General features: G+C 41.4%; 1 protein-coding gene across 3 annotated transcripts in view; it reads left to right on the top strand.

Annotated features, from left to right (window-relative positions):
- LYPD1 (LY6/PLAUR domain containing 1) overlaps nucleotides 1-22976 on the top strand; it is a 47622-nt gene that overhangs the window by 3145 nt on the left and 21501 nt on the right. The window lies entirely within an intron of this gene.

The raw sequence follows: 22976 nt of genomic DNA, 5'->3' as shown, positions 1-22976 counted from the left end.
GATCAGTAGACTGGAAAATATATGGATCACCAGCTCTGCTTGGGCAACTAGACAGTAGCCTGTAAGCAGTGTCAGCCTGAAATATGAAGCTAGTTGAAGTTCCCAGAGGTCAGCACTTGAAAAATGTGTTGTGTCATAGAGCCATGCCATATTTCTTTGAAGAATACTACAGGATCTTTATTTAATTTTAGAACTAATGCATCAAATCCCAGGCACAAATTGCCAAGATCTTTCAAAGGAAGGAAGTTCCCAGCCCCACAAGCTTAGCTGCTGGCTGGCTGACAGAGGGCCCCCGGCATTTAGGCAAAGGAAGAAATGGGTCTTGGGAGAGCAAAGCTCACTCATTTCCTGCAGAGTCCTCTCCCTGAGCTGGAACTCCTCAGCCCCTGCTGTAGTCTTATCAAAAATCAAAGTCCCCCCTAAAAGTCCAACTGGAATTTTGAGGAAATGGGTGAGCTGGATTCCAAGATCCAATTCCAAAGTCAAACCCATAAACAGAGACTTTGCCATTTTAAGGATGTTGGAGAGGTGGAAGGATGATACTAAGTGAACTCAAGCCTTGTTCCTCTTTAGTTGGCTGAACATCACTGCCCAGGGAGTCTGGTGAGGGCTCCGAATAGTTAAGCGGTTCTCTTAACCCACTGGTAAACTCACACAAGGGCTATATAGTTTTGAGGCCAGCACTTTGGGAAAGTAGTTTCTTCTCAGGGAATGGCCTGGAAGGTCCTGGTAGCTTACCACATAACTACCTGGGCAGCAGGTAGCTGGTCACTCTACTGTGATGTGGTTTGTGTGCACGCGTGCGTGCGGCTTTGAAGGCTGTTTTTTATAAGTCATTATCGGCCTAGGTGTGGACTCTCTCCACCAGAATCACTCTTCTGGGAAGTCTGAAACGTAATTGCTCTCAAGATTAACTTGTCTCAAGAAACGTAACATGCCTTGTTTCACCAAATGGGTGGGATTTGGGCTGTTTACAAAAGCAAAGGGGGAGGAGGGCTAGAAAAAATTATTCAAAAAAAAAAGTTTACAAAAGCAAAGCAAGATGAAATTTAGTAATGATTCTTTAGCTTAGATTGCTGTGGATGACAGACAAGTTGTTTTTCTGCTTGTTTCATTCCTGAGATTTTTTTTTCTGAGCAAAACTGGTCTGCCTTTCTGCCAGAGGAACTGCTGTGATTTTCGTCACTCTAAACATTTTATGCATCTTTCAAATATTTATAGCTGTCTTCAGGCAGTAGTTTAAAGACAGGAGAAATCGGGATGTGGACACTTTAGAAATTTCCTCATCATCTTCTAGGCTTCTGCTTACCTGGGTGTCGTGTTTTGTAACCTGCAATATGGTTGTGAAGAGGAGAGACAAAGCTGTGAACCAAGTTACAGCCAGAAGGGAGCTCTTTCTCGGAGACATTTCTTCCTCTCCAAAAGTGTTGTTTCTCATCTTCCCTCTCTCTCCACTACACACTGAAAAGAGAAAAAAAGGGTGGGTAGTGCAGGCCTGGAAACACCTGTCTTCTCCCGACGAAACTAGCACAGAGAGTCTCTCGGTGCCTGGCCTGAAGTTGCTATTAGCTCTGTCCAGGTGGGCACTTTGTTTCCAAACCAGGTTCCTCCAGCCACGTGTCAGGTCAGAGTGTGACAGACACTCAAGTGATAAGGCAAGTTCAACTTTGAAGTTTGAGAATCAGAAACAGTTGATGGACTCAAAGGAAAAGCTAGTTAGGAAGGATGCAAGTTCTGGGCAGGTGGAAACTATATTCTGAGCCTAACTTCAATAAAGATCAGCCAAATGCATGTTCCTGTGTTAAAGGAGCGATACGGGAGCGGTGGGGGGGAGTGCTGAAACTTCCCAGGCATTCCACTTCCATCAGGTGATTGTTAGAGACCAGTCAATTTAAGTGGCTGTTAACCCTCCCCTTGTTGTCAGGGGTGGAGAGGCAACCTGAAAATGCTGATTTGTTAAGTGACCACAGTGTAGTACACGCATCACTGTAGCAACAGCTGAGTTGTGCTGTGTGCACCAGGCTCGTTCCTTGCACTTTGTGTGGGGTGTCCTGAAATCTGGGGGTCCTCTTTTGAGGCCCCTGTATCCCCGGGCCATGACCCACCAGCGTTGAATTTCACCGCAGGGCCAACTTCTCCACTCTGGAGAACATCATGCCTGTTCAACCTTACTGTTAGGAATCATAGTCAGGACTGTTTCTGCTTAATCATTTATTGTTCTGGGAATTTTAGTGCTTGGGAAGCAAAAGGGCCCAGTGTGACACTCAGCGAAGGGTGCACATGGGAAACTGAAAGTTTAGTTCAAATCCACAGGCCTGGACCTCTCTTCAAAGAGGCCAGTTCCTGAAGTGTGTGGTGTAGCTGGCCAGGGTCTTTTATAGGCTCCCCAAGTGACTGTTGGGTGCCCTAAGTTGAAAATTGCTGGTCTGGACCAACCTTTTTGTGCCGTAGGGGAGGAAGACAAGGGCCAGAGAACTTAGATGTCTGGTCTGTGTCTGGGCAGCCAACGATTACTAAGAGCCACCTGCTTGCTGGGCCAGGACCTTACACAGTAAAATATGCCACCGGGTTTGCCTGAGAAGATAATCCAGTGGGGAAAGTGGGTGGGGAGAATTGGGAGTTCGGGATTTGCAGACTACTACATATAAAATAGATTAACGACAAGGTCCTGCTGTATTCAATAGCTCGTAATGGCCTATAATGAAAAATATGAAAAAGAATATATGTGTGTGTGTGTAACTGAATCACTATGCTATGCACCAGAAATTGACCCAACATTGTAAACCGACTATACTTCAATAAGACAAATAAGCAGAAAAGATAATCCAGGCAAAATGCTAAAGACTTAGGCAATTTTTGTGTCAGCCAAAGTCACCAAACAGGCTCAGTGAACTGGATGAGTGGCCAAGACCCAAAGTGGGTATTACAAGAACAGGAGAACCAAGCAGTAGGGTTGTTAAAGTTTGAGTGCTGTGCGGACTGGCATTTTTCATAGGTTTAGGAAAACCAGGGTTTTAAATGGACTAAGATTTCAAGGAACCAAGCAAGTTTGGCATTAAGCAAGAATGAAAGGCATTCTCTTTTAAAAAAAAAAAAAAAAAAAAAAGGCAGCAATGCAATATGCCGAGGCCTTCAGTCAGTCCTTTCTGGATTAAGTCTTAGGAATTTTGAGGCAGGTACATTTAGTTTTCAGTTGGGAAGTACATTTTAAAAGTAACCTTTCCCTATTCCCCAGACCAGCGTCCCTATTAGGTGCTGAGATGATTTTCTGCTGCTGATTTTTCCCTGTTGGTCATTTTTGGAAAAATCAGGCTTGGGGCTATGGGGACCGGAAGGCTTCTTGCATTGTCCTCACTAATTGATATTTAAATGCTTGCATAATGAATGACTTGTTCTCTCCAGCCCTGCGCTTAATGAGTTAGTGTCTCTGTACCAGCACCCTTGATAATAACATTTCTTTCACTCTTGCTTATCACCACACTCTGCAAAATATTTCAAATATTGATTTTCATTTCAGAATAGAAGGCCCCCCACCCATGAATTTTAAAACCAGGGTATAAAGAATGTGAATTTGCATTTGTTTGACAGTGCAATCTTGTAATTAGAGTTTTTCCTCTTGACTAGATACAGTGAAAGGGGCATAATTTAATTTTTATAGACTAGCCAATTTCTGCCCTTAGTAAAATATAGCTCTGTCAGTGAGCAAAATGTTACAGGTTCTCCTAAACCTTATTTAAAAGTTAAATGCAGTATATTGAGAGAAAGTTCATGGTCTGAATCAGTAACCCAATCGATCTCTTCACCTATCCTTTGCGACGTGCATTAATCTATTTGTCTGTTTGGCAATACACGAGTTACTGATTTATATGCCATGTTGCATCTATGTTACGGCTGTAGAAGAAATGGCTATTTTCCTTTTGGATTCGTTAGTTGCTTATTAAGTTGGGCAGCACTGGCTCCATGCCTTGGATAGGTTAATTTGCTGCCTTACTTTCTCGCAAGCTAGGTAAGGGATAGCCAGTGAGGACCCGAGGTCTCTATAATCAAGCATCCACTCTTAGTAGAAAGAAATGGAAAGCTCACCATGGCCTGTGTTCTCTTAAGTCTCTGCTCTGCTTAATTTCACCAAGATTTAAAATAACAGGCTGTAAGTTTGTCTTTGGGGTTGCCTTGGCAAGAAGAAGGGCCACTGTTGCTAACCTGTATTATATCACAGGTCCTTTATACCTGGATTCTTTTATTTAAGGTGCACACATGGCACCTTATATGTATGTGTGTATATTTTTAAAATTTTGCCTGTATATATGAAGCACACACGAACACAATTCTTGTGAGAAAAAAAAGGAAAATATTACATCCTCCTTCTTTGCAGCTGTTCAGATCATAAATTACTTAACTTGTAGGCACAAAGGCGTTTTCTAACATTTTTTCCCTGGAGCATCTTTGTTCAGTGCACCAGTGATGTTTGTTAACCTTCCAGTGCCCCTGTCTGCTCCCTGTCTTTTTCTCCTACCAGTTCTCTCCTGTCATCTCCCTTTCAGACATCCCACCTACAGCTCTTACTTTCCCACTCTCAAATCCATTTTCAGCCCATCCAATGGGCCATAGACTCAAAGAACAAAGTGAAGAACAAAAATGGAAAAATCCCCATATTTTAACTTTGCCAGGGGACCTCAATAGGTTGAAAAACTTTTAAAAAGATTTCAGATATCAAGACAGAGCTCCTCATATATTAACACCAGCCCTGCTAAAAGTATTTCCATGTCAACCTCAATAAAGTTACGAGTTACACAGGGACAGGTTCTGCGTCCTGAATACCCTCCTTTCCAGCAGGGCACTAAAAAGAACTCCTTCCTCTTCAGGGCAAGGCACTGTGCCAATCAGATTGTTCACTTAGTTTTCAAGATGCATCCACCTCTCTCATATGGCAGGAGAGCCAACTTCTCAGGAGCTATGTGGAGGGTGAATATCAAATGTCTTCAGTCCCTCGGACTCTCCAGTCAGTGAAGCATTGGTTTGTGTTAACTTCCCAGCTGAACCAGCTGCCAGCGCTGACCTCGCATCTCCACAGATGAAACGTCTGCAGGTTGATCCGGCTCTCCCAGAACGCTAGTTCCTCCCTCTATGGTTTCATGAAAGCATCCGTCACTGATGGTTTTCCTAATGAGTTTAAACAGAGAGGCTTCAAAGCTGGGGGTTTTTTTTTGTCCCAAGTGACAAATGAAACAAAGCATGAAAACAAAACACATCATTTCCTTTGAACCTGGAAAGAGAAATCTTCCCTTAGATATTCCTGAAATAAAAATACCTAAATATACAACATGCTTTCCCTCCCTCCCTCTCCCCTTTCTTCCTTCTTTCCTCCTTGCCTCCCTCCTCTGCGTTTCTCTCTCCCTCCCTTTCACTTTGTCATTGATTGACTGACTTAGGTTCTAATGACCAACCTGGCAAAGATCTGTTAGCACACTGTGAGGAAGTCATCGGCACGCCAACCCCTGTTGCCAGCTACTGAATGGCAAGGGTACCCAGCTCTGTTAAGGAGTGAACAGCCAGACTCCAGGCTCCCTATGCTTTGTCAGTTTGAAGAGATTATTCAACATCCCAGGGTCTTAGCTTCCTCCCTTGTGATATGTAGAAACAGACCACCTGTCATCTTGTGAGATTCAGCAAGGCAGTGAGGAATGCTGTCAGTATAACCCCCTTAAGGAACCAGTCCTAAAAATGGAAACCCATCGGAATGCTCACGGGGAGTTGCTTCATTCACTCCCCAGAGCTGTCTGTGAAGGCTGGCCATCTTTGCCTGAGTTACTTTGCACACTATTTCTTCATTTCTTGGACTGAAGGGGTCCTGGCATTTGACCTAGAATTCCTTATAACAGGATCGTCATAATCAGCCTAGAAGTTTGACAGGGAGTGAGAAAGGTTATATTCTCACTTGAGAGTTGGTGAATCTGAGATGCAGAGAGTCAGCCATTTGCTGAAGACCACACAGCCTGTGGAACTGAAATTCAAGTCCTTTACCTTCCCCAGGAAATTTTTTTTCCAATCATTCTGATACTATTTCTTTTTTAAAAAAATTTTTATTGAAGTATAGTCAGTTTACAATGTTGTGTCAATTCCTGATGTACAGCACAATACTTCAGTCACATAGGAACATACATATATTCATTTTCATGTTCTTTTTCACTGTAAGTTAATACAAAATATTATATATAGTACCTTGTGCTATACAGTATAAACTTATTTATCTATTTTACATATATTAGGTAATATCTGCAAGTCTCAAACACCCAATTTATCCCTTCCCCCCGGTAATCATAGGTTTGTTTTCTATGTTTGTGAGTCTGTTTCTGTTTTGTAATTAAGTTTTTTTGTCTTTTTTTTCGATTCCACATATAAATGATATCATGATATTTTTCTTTCTCTTTCTGGCTTACTTCACTTAGAATTACATTCTCCTGGTCCATTCATGTTGCTGCAAATGGCATTATTTTATTACTTTTTATGGCTGAGTAGTATTCCATTGTGTAAATATACCACAGCTTCTTTATCCAGTTATCTTTCAATGGACATTTAGGTTCTTTCCATGTCTTGCCTATTGTAAATAGTGCTGCCATGAACATTGGAGTGCATGTATCTCTTTGAATTAAGGTTCCCTCTGGATATATGCCCAGGAGTGCTAGATCACATGGTAAGTCTGTGTTTAGTCTTTTGAGAAATCTCCATACTTTTTTCCATAATGGCTGCACCAAACTGCATTCCCACTAACAGTGTAGGAGGGCTCCTTTTTCTCCATAGCCTCTCCAGCATTTATTGCTTATAGACTTTTGAATGTTGGCCATTCTGACTGGTGTGAGGTGATACCTCATTGTAGTTTTGATTTGCATTTCTCTGATAATTAGCGATACTGATACCATTTATTTATTTGCACTTTAAGTACAGTTTTGTTGAGATATAATTTATGTATCACAAAATTCATCTTTTTAGAGTGTACAATTTGTTTTCAGTATGTGAACAGAGTTGTGAATATAATCTAGTTCCAGATATATATCTAGTTCCAGAACATTTTCATCACCCCAAAAAGAAACCCTACGCTGGTTAGCTGTCACTAATCTGGGAACCACTAATCTACTTTGTTTCTATGGATTTGCCTATTGTGGACATTTCATATAAATGGGATCACAACATATGACCTTTTGTGACTGGCTTCTTTCGCTTAGGATAATGTTTTCAGGGTTCATCCATTTCATGTCCCATTTTGAAGCATATCTTTCCTCTTGCTTGTGCAGGGGTCTGAAGGGGAAACGCAGGCTTGGCAAGTCCCTCAGTTATAGTGTGGGGTGGGGCAAGATGGGGTAGGAAGGGCATGGTTGTGTACCTGGAACTCCATTGGCTAAGTAGGCAATTTGCTGAGTTGAAATGAAAACCTGTGCCAAGAGCAAGCCGTCCCAGTGAGCCATGAGGCGAAGGAATTCATGTTTGTTAAGAATCTGCTTTGTGCTGAGCACTGTGCTTTCCGTCCACTGTCTTTCCATCCACTACCGTCTGTTAGAGTTCACCTGCTTTTCCCTAAGGGGATCTTGACTTTGTTTATGTTAGCCACAAGCATCCTCAGACATCTGGATGGGCTGTTCCTGATGCCAGAAGTTTTTACCAGTGGTCCCAGCTGCCCATCCCAACATCTGGCCTCACCCATAGACCATAGCCCTCGAGAGTCATGCACCTCTTAGGCTAGAAGAATTCTTCATTTATAATTTCACAGATGAGATGACTGTGTACAGAAGTTTTCTTTCTTGAGGGCTTAAACCATCTTGATCAGTCCACTTCTTTCTTTTCTTGAGAAGAATTGAGGGTAGAGCAGGTTGAGAAGTATTCTGGGGAGAGATCTGGGTTGAGGAGATTGAATCCTGGTATGATTTAATCATCTACAGTGCTTGCTCAGTGAACATGTGCAAATCCAGCCTTTTTCTCCCAAACCAAGTCACTGGTTAGAGCCTTTATGTAGGCACAACTTTTTCCTTCTTTAAAAGGTGTACATTTCTTCTGTGTTACTTTCTTCTCAGAGACTAAGCTGGATTCTTCTTTGCCTTGTGGTGCATGTGATTGTATTTTGAGGGGAAGAGAATTGCTGGCAGAAGGCAATGTGTTTCCTCCCCTGGGCACTCCACAGAAGGAGGTGGCTATAACCTAGGAGCTTCAATCAAATTTGTGGTGAATCACATCCATCTCCTCTCTCCGTTCTGTAATAGTTATCAAGACTTTACAAACATTGAGGGAAACTGGCTGAAGAGTACAGGGGACCTCTTTGTAGTTCTTCTTAGACTTACTGTGAATCTATAATTATTTCAAAGTAAAACAATATTTTTTTAACAAAATCTGTGATGAATCAACCTGAGATTAAACAAAAGAATTATGATATATGCTAATAATTCCTTCCACCTGTGGTAAAGTTTGGGCTGTGGCTACACCGTGATTCAGGAACTATTTCACAAGCCAGGGCTACACCCGCGTTCTCTTATTAATGAATTGCTTCCAGTCTTCTGATTGCCTCCAACAGTACAAAGCAAAGCAGGAGATGAACTGAATTAAGTGCTTTCGATAAGGTGCAGCCATAGAGAGTTTGTAACAAATTGCTTTTTTTTTTCTTTAAAGAATGCGTTTAAATAGGATGAAGCAGTGATGGTTCTCGACGTTGATTTCGAGCTTTATGACTTTGCCCACCCCGAGAGGGATTCAGATGCAAAAATGATGAAGTGTTGTATTATTTTAAGGAAGTTGTGATACTTGGTCCAGTGCATTTCATTTCTTACTGGACATGGACAATAGCTTTTTATGTTTTTCTATTTCTTGGACTTGTTCGCGGGAGCGGAGGCACGTGGAGAGCGCGCCGGGGGCGGGCGGCGCGGGAGCGCGCTGGGCCCAGGCAGGAACACGGACGTGCAGAACGCTTTGCCTTCTCGGATGCCCTGCGCTCAGACTGCATCAGAGGGCACTGGCGGAAGCAGGTGTATTCAGAGTGACGCTGGGTGATGGGTTTTATGCACTGTTTTGTTGCTTATGCAAAATCTGGCAAAGCACTCGGGTCTTCGGTAACTTCAGAGAACCTGTTCGGGAATAAGAATAGGCTATGTAGACAGTTTGACTGGTTTTCCACCCAGTGAGGCCATCCAGATGGATCTCGGCTTCAAAGCCAGAACGAGATTCTTTCGAGAATTTCCAGGGCTTCAGAGGGAAAGGCAGCGAGTGGGCGGAGCCGCACCTGAAGAGGGAAGAGCAAACTGACTTTCTTTGAAAGGCCAAACATCTTTCCACTCCGCCTGTCACTGACTGTCGGAAGGGGAAAAAGAAGAAAGCCAGTCAGAAGCAGATGCTGTAAAGAGCAGGTTAAGGTCCAGAGAGACTAAACCACCCTTGAAAAACCTGGGTCTGAGTGTGACAGCCCACCAGGGGCCCTGCTTCCCAGAGCCTAAGATGCTTCTAGAGTTGACCTTCCTGGTGGTGGTGGTGATAACAAGAGAATGACGAAAGGATGTGCTGATAATTTTATCTTTGCTCGGTGTTCTCCAGCCAGCAGCTTGCAGGGTGCTGGAAACGTCAGTATCTTAGAGTGTCTTTTCCCAATCGAATGGAATAGTCGCTTCAGTCACCAGCGTCCATTCATGGTTTCCATTTCTGTGCTTGGGGCTCCTGCCTCCCTGTCTGTCCCTCTTTCTCCCCTCACCTCCCTATCTGTCTTTCACACACATACACTTACGCTTGCTCACTGGTATACAGACACCCAATAAATATTTGCTGAATGAGTATACTTGAAAAATCAAGTTTCAAGCTAAAACACGTTAAGTTAATCTATTGGCATTTTAAAAACATCACAGCAAAAATGAGGGAGCTTAAATCTCTTTCATAAGAAGAAAAAAAGAACAAAGATGAGTTTAATATACCTGTTGCATTCTAGTTAAACTAGAAATAATCTACTAATGCCTGTTGGTCGCAGTGTCATTTAAGGAACAACACTGAAGTGTAATCCAGTTTTTCTAGCACGTCAGCTGGCTTTTAAGTCTGATCTGGCTGCGCTTTGAATAGGAGTGTTTTCTGGAAACACACACACCCTTCCTTGTACAACATTCCGCTAACTCAGTAGTCAGGCCACCTGCGGACAGGTGACCACCCAGCCAGTCCTGTCAGCGGGAGGTTTAAGTCATCTGGAGCTCTGTTACCCTGAGATCTGCCCTGGTCATCAGCTCCCCCCACACAGTCATAATTCCCGCAACAAACCTCTGCCCCCCTCCCCAGGCCTCTCCCACACAGGAGATGCAAGTTTAAAACACAAGTGGTTATCTTCCACAGGACAGAGGCGGTCCAGACTTTCAGCTGGGGGATGTACTTCTAAACCATTCAGTTTAGGGAGGGAAGCAGGAAAGAAAAAAAGACTATTTTATGTTTCTGCTGTCCTGCTGTCTGACACTTACACTGTTCACAAGGCTGTAAGAATTCAATGAATTGCTTGCATTCTTACCCTGTTTATTGAATATCAGTAATCTCGTTGTCATGAAACCTGGAGGCCACACTTGTGCTGAAGCTCAAAGAAGTTCTGACTGCAAGAGCTTCAGACTACAAGAAGCTTTTTGGTCTAGCCCCTTTATTAGTCTATGGGGCATAGTTTCCAAAGAGAGGTCCTCAGCCATGGCTGCTGCCAGATCCCTTGATGCGCTAGCCTCCGCCCTAGACCTCATTTCCTGTATCGCTTAAGAATGTTTTCGGGGGGGTGGGTGTAAAGCTCAGTGGTAGAGCGTGTGGTTAACGTGCGTGAGGTCCTGGATTCAGTCCCCAGTATCCGCACAAAAAAAGAGAATGTTTTCAGGGGCAAGTAACAGGCACTAAGGCTATAAAGACATGCATTGTTTACCTAACAAGATAGTCCAGAAGGAGCATGTCCTGGGTTTGTTCCACAACTCAGTGATGCCATCAAAGACCCACGTCTTCTCCATTTTTCTACTCATTTTCCTAAGCCTTGGCTTTTTGTCCTTAGACTTGCTGCCTCTGGGTCAGGAGGTGGCTGCCTGTATTCAAGTTACAGGGGAGGGATAGCACCGAGCTTTCCTCTCTGGCTTTTCCTTCTAAGAAGAAAACAAAGTCTCTCCATAAGTCCCCACAAGAGATTTCTCCTTATCTCTCATTGGTCAAAATGTTGTCTCATGACCACTGTTTTGCTGGAAGGAAGGAGGCAGCAGGTGGCTACTGGATGGCCACCTGTTAGTGCCTGCCAGATCACCTCCTGAGAAATCCTTGCACAAAACTGGAAAAAGTCAAGCATAGTGCTTCCAGGGTCCTCTGGAAAAAGAACACGGGTGTGGCCCTTTCCTGAACATCACCTGCTCTTTTGCCTAAAATGAACACTGAAATGCTCCATCAGAGGGCCCTCATCAGGAATCACTGTCACATTTTGGAAAGGGAAAGAAACATGTGCTAGCGAGTGGTGTCCTGAAGTTCAGTTCAAATGTATGTGACATTTCAGAATTTTGGCTCACTGCATGATGAGCTGAGTATAAACTTCAGTGGGAGGGTATTTTCTACAGAGGAGAATAATGTGTTCATGGCGACAGATACTTGGGGGCTTTGGGTTAAATGCTTAGATATTCTTGGTTCAGCCCATCTGGAGCCATTATGCCACCAAGGACTCTGTTTTTCCTAATTTGGGTAAATTTGTGTGCAAGAAACTGGTATCTTTGGGCCCCATGATGTTAATCTTGCCATTTCAGAACAATAGTCAGAAGGATTTCAAGGTTAATAATGCAAGAGCCTGGGTTCATAAATCATTGAAGGGCACTGTAAATACGGAGATATAATAAGTCATAGATATCTGTTGCTTCCATCCCCCATGGCCAACTGGGGAACTAAGACACCAGCTAAGGAAAAGCAAGTGACTGTGCAGAAACTTTCCTGGCTCAGAAAGTCACCAATGAGAGGAAAAGTCCAAATCTAATGGGAAACTCAAGTACAGCCAACACTTGGCATCATTCATTCTGGGTGGGTTGTTTGCTTGCTGTAATTAAGTTGGCATCAGTGGCTAACAGCCTTGAAAATTAAACTCAACAGAAAAACTTTTGAAATGGGTAATCAAAGGCTTCTGGATAATGAAGTGAACACATCCCTATTATGAGGAAAAAGAATGTTCCTGCGGTATCTTGTTTCATGTCTGTTTAGTTGCCGTTGTGGCTGTTGTAACAGACACGTTTGTTTTTACTCTTGGGGTCAGTGCTGTTCCGTAGCGTTACTCTCAGATTCTGGTTCCACCAACTGGGCCAGGAGGGACGGGTGGCCCAGCACCAGTATGGATGTGCAGAGCAGACTTTGGCAATTCTCTTTCTATTTTGGCGTTTTAAAAATGGGCTGTTAGCGTTCTTGTTTGGTTCCTGTGGCCATCTGCTACTCACAAGGAGGGGGCTTCTTTGGCTTTTAAAATACTCACAACCACAGCAAAGGAGAAGTACTTATGAGCCAGAACACAGAATTACCCTCTCCCAGGACTTCTCCCTCTATGCCTGAGGAATGGTGCCCACCATGGCAGTAACGAGACACGAGTTCGGGGAGAGAAGCCTCCTCTTGGCGAGATGTTACCATTAGAATGCAGAGACTATCAAAATTTCTCACACGGAGTTCTTTAAGAGAAAAAAAAAAAAAAGAACGGGAACAAATCAAAGATCTTTTTTCTCCCAGTTTCTTTCAAAACTCACTGAAAAATGCATATAGTTCATTACAATTACCTGTTTCCAAGCATTTTTCTTTGAGGAGCTGTTCCCAGCCCTGCATGGAATATTTATTGTGATGTAATCACAGCCCTGGTGCAGTAAGTGTTGGTTCTTTTTTGAGCAGAGGAAGATTAGTTTCACTCCCAGGCGGGCATTCACACAAGTAGCAGTTTGCTGTAGAAGTTTGACTTCAAAACGAAATTATATAACATGGGGTGAAAAGTAATGGACTATTAAAGGCTTGTTTAGAAACTTCCATCTCTGTCTCCGCAGAGGGAGCAGGGGAAGAGATAAATGCACGCTGGTTCACAGAGAGAAGAGGACACAGGCTTTCTGTCTCTATTTTAATTGACGGGGCAGAGACTAAAAGTGAGACAACTAAAAATGAAACTAGTATATTTTAAAAGCATGTGTATAACAAGTAGGTCATGGTAGGACCACAGTCCCACACTCTCTGGGGTGGCCCCAAGGTGCATGTATGTCTGTCTGTGTGCGGGGAAGGGGGTGCACAATTCCGGGTCCTCTCTCTGCCCCAATACAGCTCAACTCACCCAGCAAAAATGTTAAATGGTGGTTGTTTCTGATTCTCAAAGTCCAGAGGGCTATCTGGAGTAGAAGATGAGTTGGAAAATGCTTCCCACCCCTGCAGAGAATCCACTATAGAGTTAAGTTCAAGGACACTGTGCAAACTGGGTCGAGTAGAACCTGGCGGGGTTTAGAGGACACCTGATGGTTTTTAGCCTTTTTTCTTACCCAGGTTCTGAACAAACTGAGAAGTAAAACACGGAACAAGGCAGATGAGACCCGACATATCACCATCATTACCAAGGAAGCCTAAGGTGGAGGGAATAGCTTGGGGGTGAAATTTAAACCGGCTTCCCCAAAAAGCCTTCAGAGTGGCTGGTTCACCCAGCCCACACGAAGCCAGAGAGGGCGGTTGCTTGCACTGAGGAACAGGGCAGAGCACTTGTTTGCTGCGAGCCACTCTCTCCCAAGAAGGATGAGGAAGGGGAAGACCAGCACGTGCCCAGTTCACCCTTCCCAAGTTTACCAATCACAGCTGTCACTCCACCTCCCCTGGGAAGGCACAGAGGTTAGGGGATGCCAGCAGTGGCGTTAGTTTAGGGGACACTGAGATTGGGGGAAAACCATTCCCCCAGTAGTCTTCCCTCAAGCCCATCAGACTGAAAAACAGCCATTTCTGGAATCCCCAAGGCCTCTGAGGAGTGAGTGAAGTAGTTAAATAGCATGGATGCTTGGGGCTACATGCGTCCCTACACAGACGTGCACACTCACAATACTGGTCATCACCTTGAGCTATGCCCAGCCATGTTTCACTGAAGCATTTGTTTGGGTAGAAGGTAGAAAAATGATACAGACTTGTCTCTTACCAATACCAGTGTATTTAATGGAAACATTTTATTCTGAAATAATTTGAGACTTAGAGAAAAGCTGCAAAAATAGTGTTTCATATACCCTTCACCTAGCTTCTGCTAATGTTAGTAACTGGCATCACCATAGTACAGTGATCAAAACTGAGAAACTGATATTGGTACCATACTGTTAATCAAACCATTTTTGTATTTGGACTTTTCCCATTTTTCCTTTTTCTGCCCCAGGAGCCTCTCCAGGATCCCACATTGCATTTCCTGGGTGTATCTCCTAATTCTCTAATCTCAGTTACCAGTTCCCTATTCCTTGCCTTTCATGATATTGACGTATTTTTCACTGATGTGTATTTGATTTATAATATTGTGTTAGTTTCAGGTATACAGCGAAGTGATTTGGTTATACATATATATGTATATATTCTTTTTTCTATTCTTTTCCATTATAGGTAATCACAAGATATTGAATACAGTTCCCTGTGCTATAGAGTAAATCTTTTTTGTTTATCTATTTTATATGTTAGTGTGCATCTGTTAATCCCAAACTCCTAATTTATCCCTCCCCACCCTTCCCCTTTCGTAACTATAAGGTTGTTTTCTATGTCTGTGAGTCTTTCTGTTTTGTAAATAACTTGTACTATATCTTAAGAGTCCACATATAAATAATACTGTGTAATGTTTTTCTTTCTCTGTAGGGTTTATTTTTTAAATAAAAATATTATTTTAACATGATAATCTCTATGTCCAACCATGTTCCTACAAATAGTATTATTTCTCTTTTTTATGGCTGAGTAGTATTCCAGTGTGTGTGTGTGTGTGTGTGTGTGTGTGTGTGTGTGTGTGTGTATCACATCTTTATCCAGTCTTCTGTTGATGGACAATTGGGTTGCCTCCATGTCTTGACTAGTGTAAATAGTGCTACTATGAGCATTGGAGTGCATTGTATCTCTCACGATCTTGACATTTTTGAAGAGGGCTAGGACTTTCTGTCAACTTTTTGTACACTGTCCCTCAATTTGGGCTGCTCTGATGTTTTCTCATGATCAGATTGAGGAAACAGGCATATTCAGAAGGGACATGCCGTCACTTCTCTGTGCATCTCATTGAGGGGAGTGTGATAGCAATGTCTTATTCCTGATGATGTTAACTTTGATGACTTCATTAAGATGGTGTCAGCTGGATTTCCCACCATGACTGTAAAGTAACTGTTTCTCCCTTTTTAATAATTTGAAGGAGATAATATGAAACTGCAAATATCCTCTTTCTCCTCAAACTTTGCTCAATAATTTCAGTCTCTCCCAGTGGCTCCCACCCTCACTACTGAGCATTAATGGTGTTCTAATCTGTTTTTTAAATTTATTTTTATTGAGATATAGTCAGTTTATAATTTTGGGTCAATTTCTGGTGTACAGCACAATACTTCAGTCATACAGGAACATACGTATATTCATTTTCATGTTCTTTTTAACTACAAGTTACTACAAGATACTGAATATAGTTCCCTGTCCTATACAGTATGGACTTGTTTATTTTATATATACTAGGTAGTATCTGCAAATCTTGAACTCCCAATTTATCCCTTCCCACCCACTTCCTCCTCTGGTAACCATAAGACTGTAAGTTTGTTTTCTCTGTCTATGAATCTGTTTCTGTTCTGTAGATAAGTTAGGTTTTGGGTTTTTTGTTTTGTTTTGTTTTTAGATTCCACATGTAAGTGATATCATAGGATATTTTTCATTCTTCCTGTCTTGCTTCACTTAGAATGACATTCTCCAGGTTCATCCATGTGGCTGCAAATGGCATTATTTTATTATTTTTTATGGCTGAGTAGTATTCCATTGTGTAAATACACCACAGCTTCTTTATCCAGTCATCTGTTGATGGACATTTAGGCTGTTTCCATGTTTTGGCTATTGTAAATATTGCTGCTATGAACATTGGGGCGCAGGTGTCATCCTGAAGTAGGGTTCCTTCTGGATATATGCCCAGGAGCGGGATTCCTGGGTCATATGGTAAGTCTATTTTTGGTCTTTTGAGGACTCTCCATACTGTTTTCCACAATGGCTGCACCAAACTGCATTCCCACCAACAGTGTAGGAGAGTTCTCTTTTCTCCACAGCCTCTCCAGCATTTATTGTTCATGGACTTTTGAATGTTGACCATTCTGACTGGTGTGAGGTGATACCTCATTGTAGTTTTGATTTGCATTTCTCTGATAATTAATGATATTGAGCATTTTTTTATGTGCCTATTGGTATGTCTTCACTGGAGAATTTCTTATTTATTTATTTATTTTTATTTTTTATTTTCTATTTTTAATAGACTATTCTTTTAGAGCAGTTTCAGGTTCACAACAGAATTGAGCAGAAAATAGAGTTCCCACATAGCCCTCCCCACCCACACATCTATACTCCCCTACCCTCAACATCCCTCATCAGTGTGGCATATTTGGTACAATCAATGAACCAACATGGACACATTATTATCAACCAAAGTCCATAGTTTACATTAGGGTTCACTCTGGATGTTGTACATTCTATGGGTTTTGACAAATGCATAATGACATGTAGCCACCACTGTAGTATCATACAGAGTAATTTCATTGCAGTAAAAATCCCCTGTGCTCCATCTACTCATTCCTCCCTCCCTCCCTCTCCCCAAACCCCTGGAAACCACGATCTTTTTATTGTTTCTGTAGCTGTGCCTTTTCCAGAATGTCATTTGGTTGGCATTGTACGTGAGTAGCCTTTTCAGACTGGCTTCTTTCGTTTAGTACTATGTCTTAAATTTCTTGTATGTCTTTCATGGCTTGATTTTTTTTTTCTCCACATATATTTTTAAATTTACATATATGTACTGTTGATTGTTTCTAAGAATGTTTAGAGCTTTAGCTTTTTAAACTTACATAGTTATCAAAGGAATAAAGCCAACCACAAAATAAGAATTAACTAAAAAAGATACATACACCCTGCTATTAACAGCAACATTATTTATAATTGCCAAGATATGGAAGTATCCTAAATGCACATCAGTAGTTTAATAGATAATGGAGATGCAGCATATATATATTTATATGTAATGGAATACAAGTCACCCATCAAAAAGTAGGATATTTTGCCATTTGCAGCCCTTCATTCACTTTTTTTTCCACTTCAGAAACCAGAATTTTATAACTCTCAGAGACATTTCAATTACATCAAAAACAAGAAAATAACCAAGAAATAAACCTAACCAAGAAGGTTACCTGTACTCTAAAAATCGAAATGACGCAAAGAAATGGAAAGACTTCCTGTGCTCTTGGATTGGAAGAATTCAACACTGTAAAAATGGCCACACAGCCCAAAGCAATCCACAGATCCAACGCAACCCCCACTAAAATACTCATAACATTCCTTACAGAACTAGAACAACTCCAAAATTTATAAGGAACCACAAAAGGCCCCGAACAACCAAAGCAATCTTTTGTAGGTCCCTTTTTTTTTTCTCTTTCTTCTTTTTGTTCTCTTTTCTTATGGTTTGATGACTAGAGAAGGTCCTTTAACATTTGTTGTAAAGCTGGTTTGGTGGTGCTGAAATCTTTTAGCTTTTGTTTATCTGTAAACCTTTTGATATCTCCATCAAGTCTGAACGAGAGCCTTGCTGGGTAGAGTATTCTTGGTAGTAAGTTTCCCCCTTGCATCACTTTAAATATATCCTGCCACTCCCTTTGGCCTGTAGAGTTTCTGCTGAAAAATCAGCTGATAACTTTATGGTTCCCTTGTATGTTATTCATTGCTTTTCTCTTGCTGATTTTAATATTTTCTCCTTATCCTTAATTGTTGTCAGTTTGATGACTATGTGCTTTGGTGTGTTCCTCTTTGGGTTGATTCTGTGTGGTGCTCACTGTGCTTCCCAGACTTGGGTGACTGTCTCCTTTCCCAAGTCGGGGGAGTTTTCAGTGATTATATCTCCAAAATTGTTCTCAGATCCTTTTTCTCTCTTCTCTTTCTGGGACCCCTATAGTGTGAATATTAGAGTGCTTCATGTTGTCCCAGAGTTCTCTTAAACTATCCTCATTCCTTTTTATTCTTTTTCCTTTTTTCTGTTCTGAAGTAGTGATTTCCACTATTCTGTCTTCTAGCTGACTGATCCATTCTTCTGCCTCATTTAGTCTATTCTTGGTTCCTTCTAGTGTATTGTTCATTTCAGTGATTTTATTCTTCAACTCTGGGTATTCTTTTTTTTTTTTACTTAATTTAAAAAAAATTTTTTTTATTGATTTATAATCATTTTACAATGTTGTATCAAATTCCAGTGTAGAGCACAATTTTTCAGTTATACATGAGCATATATATATTCATTGTCACATTTTTTTCTCCATGAGCTACCACTAGATCTTGTATATATTTCCCTGTGCTATACAGTATAATCTTGTTTATCTATTCTACAATTTCAAAATCCCAGTCTATCCCTTCCCAATCTCCGCCCCCTTGGCAACCACAAGTTTGTATTCTATGTCTATGAGTCTCTTTCTGTTTTATATTTATGCTTTGTTTGTGGTTTTTTTTTTTTTAGATTCTACATATGAGTGATCTCATATGGTATTTTTCTTTCTTTCTAGCTTACTTCATTTAGAATGACATTCTCCAGGAGCATCCATGTTGCTGCAAATGGTGTTACATTATTGGTTTTTATGGTTGAGTAGTATTCCATTGTATAAATATACCACTTCTTCTTTATCCAGTCATCCGTTGATGGACATTTAGGCTGTTTCCATGTTTTGGCTATTGTAAATAGTGCTGCTATGAACATTGGGGTGCAGGTGTCATCCTGAAGTAGGGTTCCTTCTGGATATATGCCCAGGAGCGGGATTCCTGGGTCATATGGTAAGTCTATTCCTAGTCTTTTGAGGAATCTCCATACTGTTTTCCACAGTGGCTGCACCAAACTGCATTCCCACCAGCAGTGTAGGAGGGTTCCCCTTTCTCCACAGCCTCTCCAGCATTTGTCATTTGTGGATTTTTGAATGATGGCCATTCTGACTGGTGTGAGGTGATACCTCATTGTAGTTTTGATTTGCATTTCTCTGATAATTAGTGATATGGAGCATTTTTTCATGTGCCTATTGATCATTTGTATGTCTTCCTTGGAGAATTGCTTGTTTAGGTCTTTTGTCCATTTTTGGATTGGGTTGTTTGGTTGTTTCTTATTAAGTCGTATGAGCTGCTTATATATTCTGGAGATCAAGCCTTTGTCGGTTTCATTTGCAAAAATTTTCTCCCATTCCGTAGGTTGTCATTTTGTTTTACTTATGGTTTCCTTTGCTGTGCAGAAGCTTGTAAGTTTCTTTAGGTCCCATTTGTTTATTCTTGCTTTTATTTCTATTGCTTGAGTAGACTCTTCTAGGAGGACATTTTTGAGATGTCAGATAATGTTTTGCCTATATTTTCTTCTAGGAGGTTTACTGTATCTTAAATTTAAGTCTTTGACCCATCTTGAGTTGATTTTTCTGTATAGTGTAAGGGAGTGTTCTAGCTTCATTGTTTTACATGCTGCTGCCAGTTTTCCCAACACCATTTGCTGAAGAGACTGTCTTTATTCCATTGTATATTCTTGCCTCCTTTGTCGAAGATGAGTTGACCGAAAGTTTGTGGGTTCATTTCTGGGCTCTCTATTCTGTTCCATTGGTCTGTATGTCTGTTTTTGTACCAATACCATGCTGTCTTGATGACTGTAGCTCTATAGTATTGTCTGAAGTCTGGGAGAGTTATTCCTCCAGCCTCTTTCTTTCTCTTCAGTAATGCTTTGGCAATTCTAGGTCTTTGATGGTTCCATATAAATTTTATTATGATTTGTTCTAGTTCTGTGAAATATGTCCTGGGTAATTGGATAGGGATTGCATTAAATCTGTAGATTGCCTTGGGCAGTGTGACCATTTTAACAATATTGATTCTTCCAATCCAAGAGCATGGATATCTTTCCATTTTTTAAAGTTTTCTTTAATTTCCTTCATCAGTAGTTTATAGTTTTCTGTGTATAATTCTTTCACCTCCTTGGTTAGATTTATTCCCAGATATTTTATTACTTTGGGTGCTATTTTAAAGGGGATTGTTTCTTTACTTTCTTTTTCTGTTGATTCCTCATTAGTGTAAAGAAATGCAACTGATTTTTGAATGTTAATCTTGTAACCTGCTACCTTGCTGAATTCTTCGATCAGCTCTAGTAGTTTCTGTGTGGACCTTTTAGGGTCTTCTATATATAGTAACATGTCATCAGCATATAGTGACACTTTTACCTCTTCTTTTCCAGTTTGGATCCCTTTTATTTCTCTCTCTTGCCTGATTGCTATGGCTAGGACTTCCAAGACTATGTTAAATAGGAGTGGTGATAGTGGGCATCCTTGTCCCAGATTTTAGTGGGAAGCTTTTGAGTTTTTCACCGTTGAGTACTATGCTGGCTGTAGGTTTGTCATATATAGCTTTAATTATGTTGAGATATGTTCCCTCTATACCCACTTTGGTGAGAGTTTTTATCATAAATGGGTGTTGAATTTTATCAAATGCTTTTTCTGCATCGATTGAGATGATCATGTGGTTTTTGTCCTTTCTCTTGTTGATGTGATGCATTACATTGATTTGCATATGTTGAACCAGCCTTGTGTCCCTGGGATGAACCCCACTTGGTCATGATGTATAATCTTTTTAATGTGTTGTTGGATTCTATTTGCTAATATTTTGGTGAGGATTTTGGCATCTATGTTCATCAGTGATATTGGCCTATAATTCTCTTTTTTGGTAGTGTCTTTGCCTGGTTTTGGTATCAGGGTGATGGTGGTTTCATAGAATGAGTTTGGGGGTATTCCCTCCTTTTCAATTGTCTGGAAGACTTAACTCTGGGTATTCTTTATATTTTCCAGCTCTTTGCTAAAAACTTCACTCTGTGCATCTGTACTCCTCTTGAGTTCTCTGAACATCTTGGCCATCATTACTTTAAACTCTTTCTCAGATAAATTACCTATCTCCTCATCACTTATTTCTTCTGGGATTTTATCTTGTGCCTTGGCCTGGGAGATATTCCTTTGCCACCTCATATCGTCTATCTTTCTATGTGTTTGTGGATTCCTTCCACTGGCTTTGGGATTATTGTTTTCTTATTTCTGTTATCTGCCTCTGGTGGATGAGGCTGGACTAGAGGCTTATGCAGGTTTCCTGGCAGGAGGAGCCAGTGCCTGCCCACTGCTGGGTGAAGCTTGATCCTGGACCTCTGGTGGGTAGGGCTGTGTCTAGAGACCTTTGTGACTTAAGAAGTCAGCTGATGGGTGTGGCTGTGTTCTCACCCAGTATGTTGTTTGGCCTGAGGCTTCCCTACAAGCTGTTGGGTGGGGTAGGTCTTGGAGCTAATGATCCAATCAAGATATCAGCCTCCAGGAAAGCTCATGTAGATTAACACTCCCAGAATGTCCGCCACCAGCTTTTATGTCCCCTGAGTGAGCTGCAGCCATCCCTGACATCCCCAGGAGACCTTCCAAATCCAGCAGGCAGGTCTGGCCCAGGTTCCTATGAAATCACTGCCTCTGACCTTGGACATGGTGCACATGAGTTTCCGTGTATGCTTCTCAAGTGAATGGACTTTCCCCCCGTCCCATGGGGCTCCCACAGCCGAGCCCCGCTGGCCTTCAAAACCAGATGTCCTGGGGTCTCCTTCTCTTCCCAATGCCGGGACCCAAGTTGGGGAGTCTGACATGGGGCTCAGAGCTCTCACCCCTGTGGAAGGGCCTCTGTGACTTAACAAATCTTCAGCTTGTGGGTTGCTCACCCTGGGGGTATGGGGCCCAATTATATCACAAGCACGGCCCTCCTACTGTCCTGTTGTGGTTCCCTCTTTATGTTTCCAGGTGCAGAAGGTCTTTTTGCTAGGTTCCAGTCTTTCTTTGATGGTTGTTTAGCATTCAGTTGTGGTTTCGTTGTAGTCACAAGGAGAGGCGAGCTCGTGGGCCTACCACTCTGCCATCCTGACCAGAACTCCTTCATTGGAGAATTTCTTTTTTAGATCTTCTGCCTATTTTTGGATTGGGTTGTTTGTTTTTTTCTTTTTAACATTTTTTTTGATTGAGTTTAGTCATTTTACAATGTTGTGTCAGATTCCAGTGTAGAGCACGATTTTTCAGTTAACATGAACATACGTGTATTCATTGTCACATTTCTTTTCGCTGTGAGCTACCACAAGATCTTGTATATATTTCCCTGTGCTATACCATATAATCTTGTTTATCTATTCTGCATATGCCTGTCGGTGTCTACAAATTTCAAACTCCCAGTCTTTCCCCTCCCACTCTGCTCCCCTTTGGCAACCACAAGTTTGTATTCTATATCTATGAGTCTGTTTCTGTTTTATATTTATGTTCTTTTTTATTTTAGATTCCACATATGAGCAATCTCATTGTATTTTTCTTTCTCTTTATGGCTTGCTTCACTTAGAATGACATTCTCTAGGGACATCCATGTTGCTGCAAATGGCGTTATGTTGTCGTTTTTATGGCTGAATAGTATTCCATTGTATAGATATACCACTTCTTCTATATCCAGTCATCTGTTGATGGACATTTAGGCTGTTTCTATGTCTTGGTTATTGTAAATAGTGTTGCTATGAACACTGGGGTGCAGGTGTCTTTTTCTTATTAAGCTGTATGAGCTGTTTATATATTCTGGAGATTAAGCCCTTGTCAGTCTCATCTTTTGCAAATATTTTCTCCCATTCTGTAGGTTGTCTTTTTGTTTTGCTTATGGTTTCCTTTACTATGCAAAAGCTAAAAGTTTAATTAGGTCCCATTTGTTTATTTTTGCTTTTATTTCTATTGCTTGAG

The sequence above is a fragment of the Camelus ferus genome, chromosome 5 (assembly GCF_009834535.1).
Source record: "Camelus ferus isolate YT-003-E chromosome 5, BCGSAC_Cfer_1.0, whole genome shotgun sequence".
Classification (NCBI taxonomy): domain Eukaryota; kingdom Metazoa; phylum Chordata; class Mammalia; order Artiodactyla; family Camelidae; genus Camelus; species Camelus ferus.
This window is presented reverse-complemented; position numbering and strand designations above follow the sequence as displayed.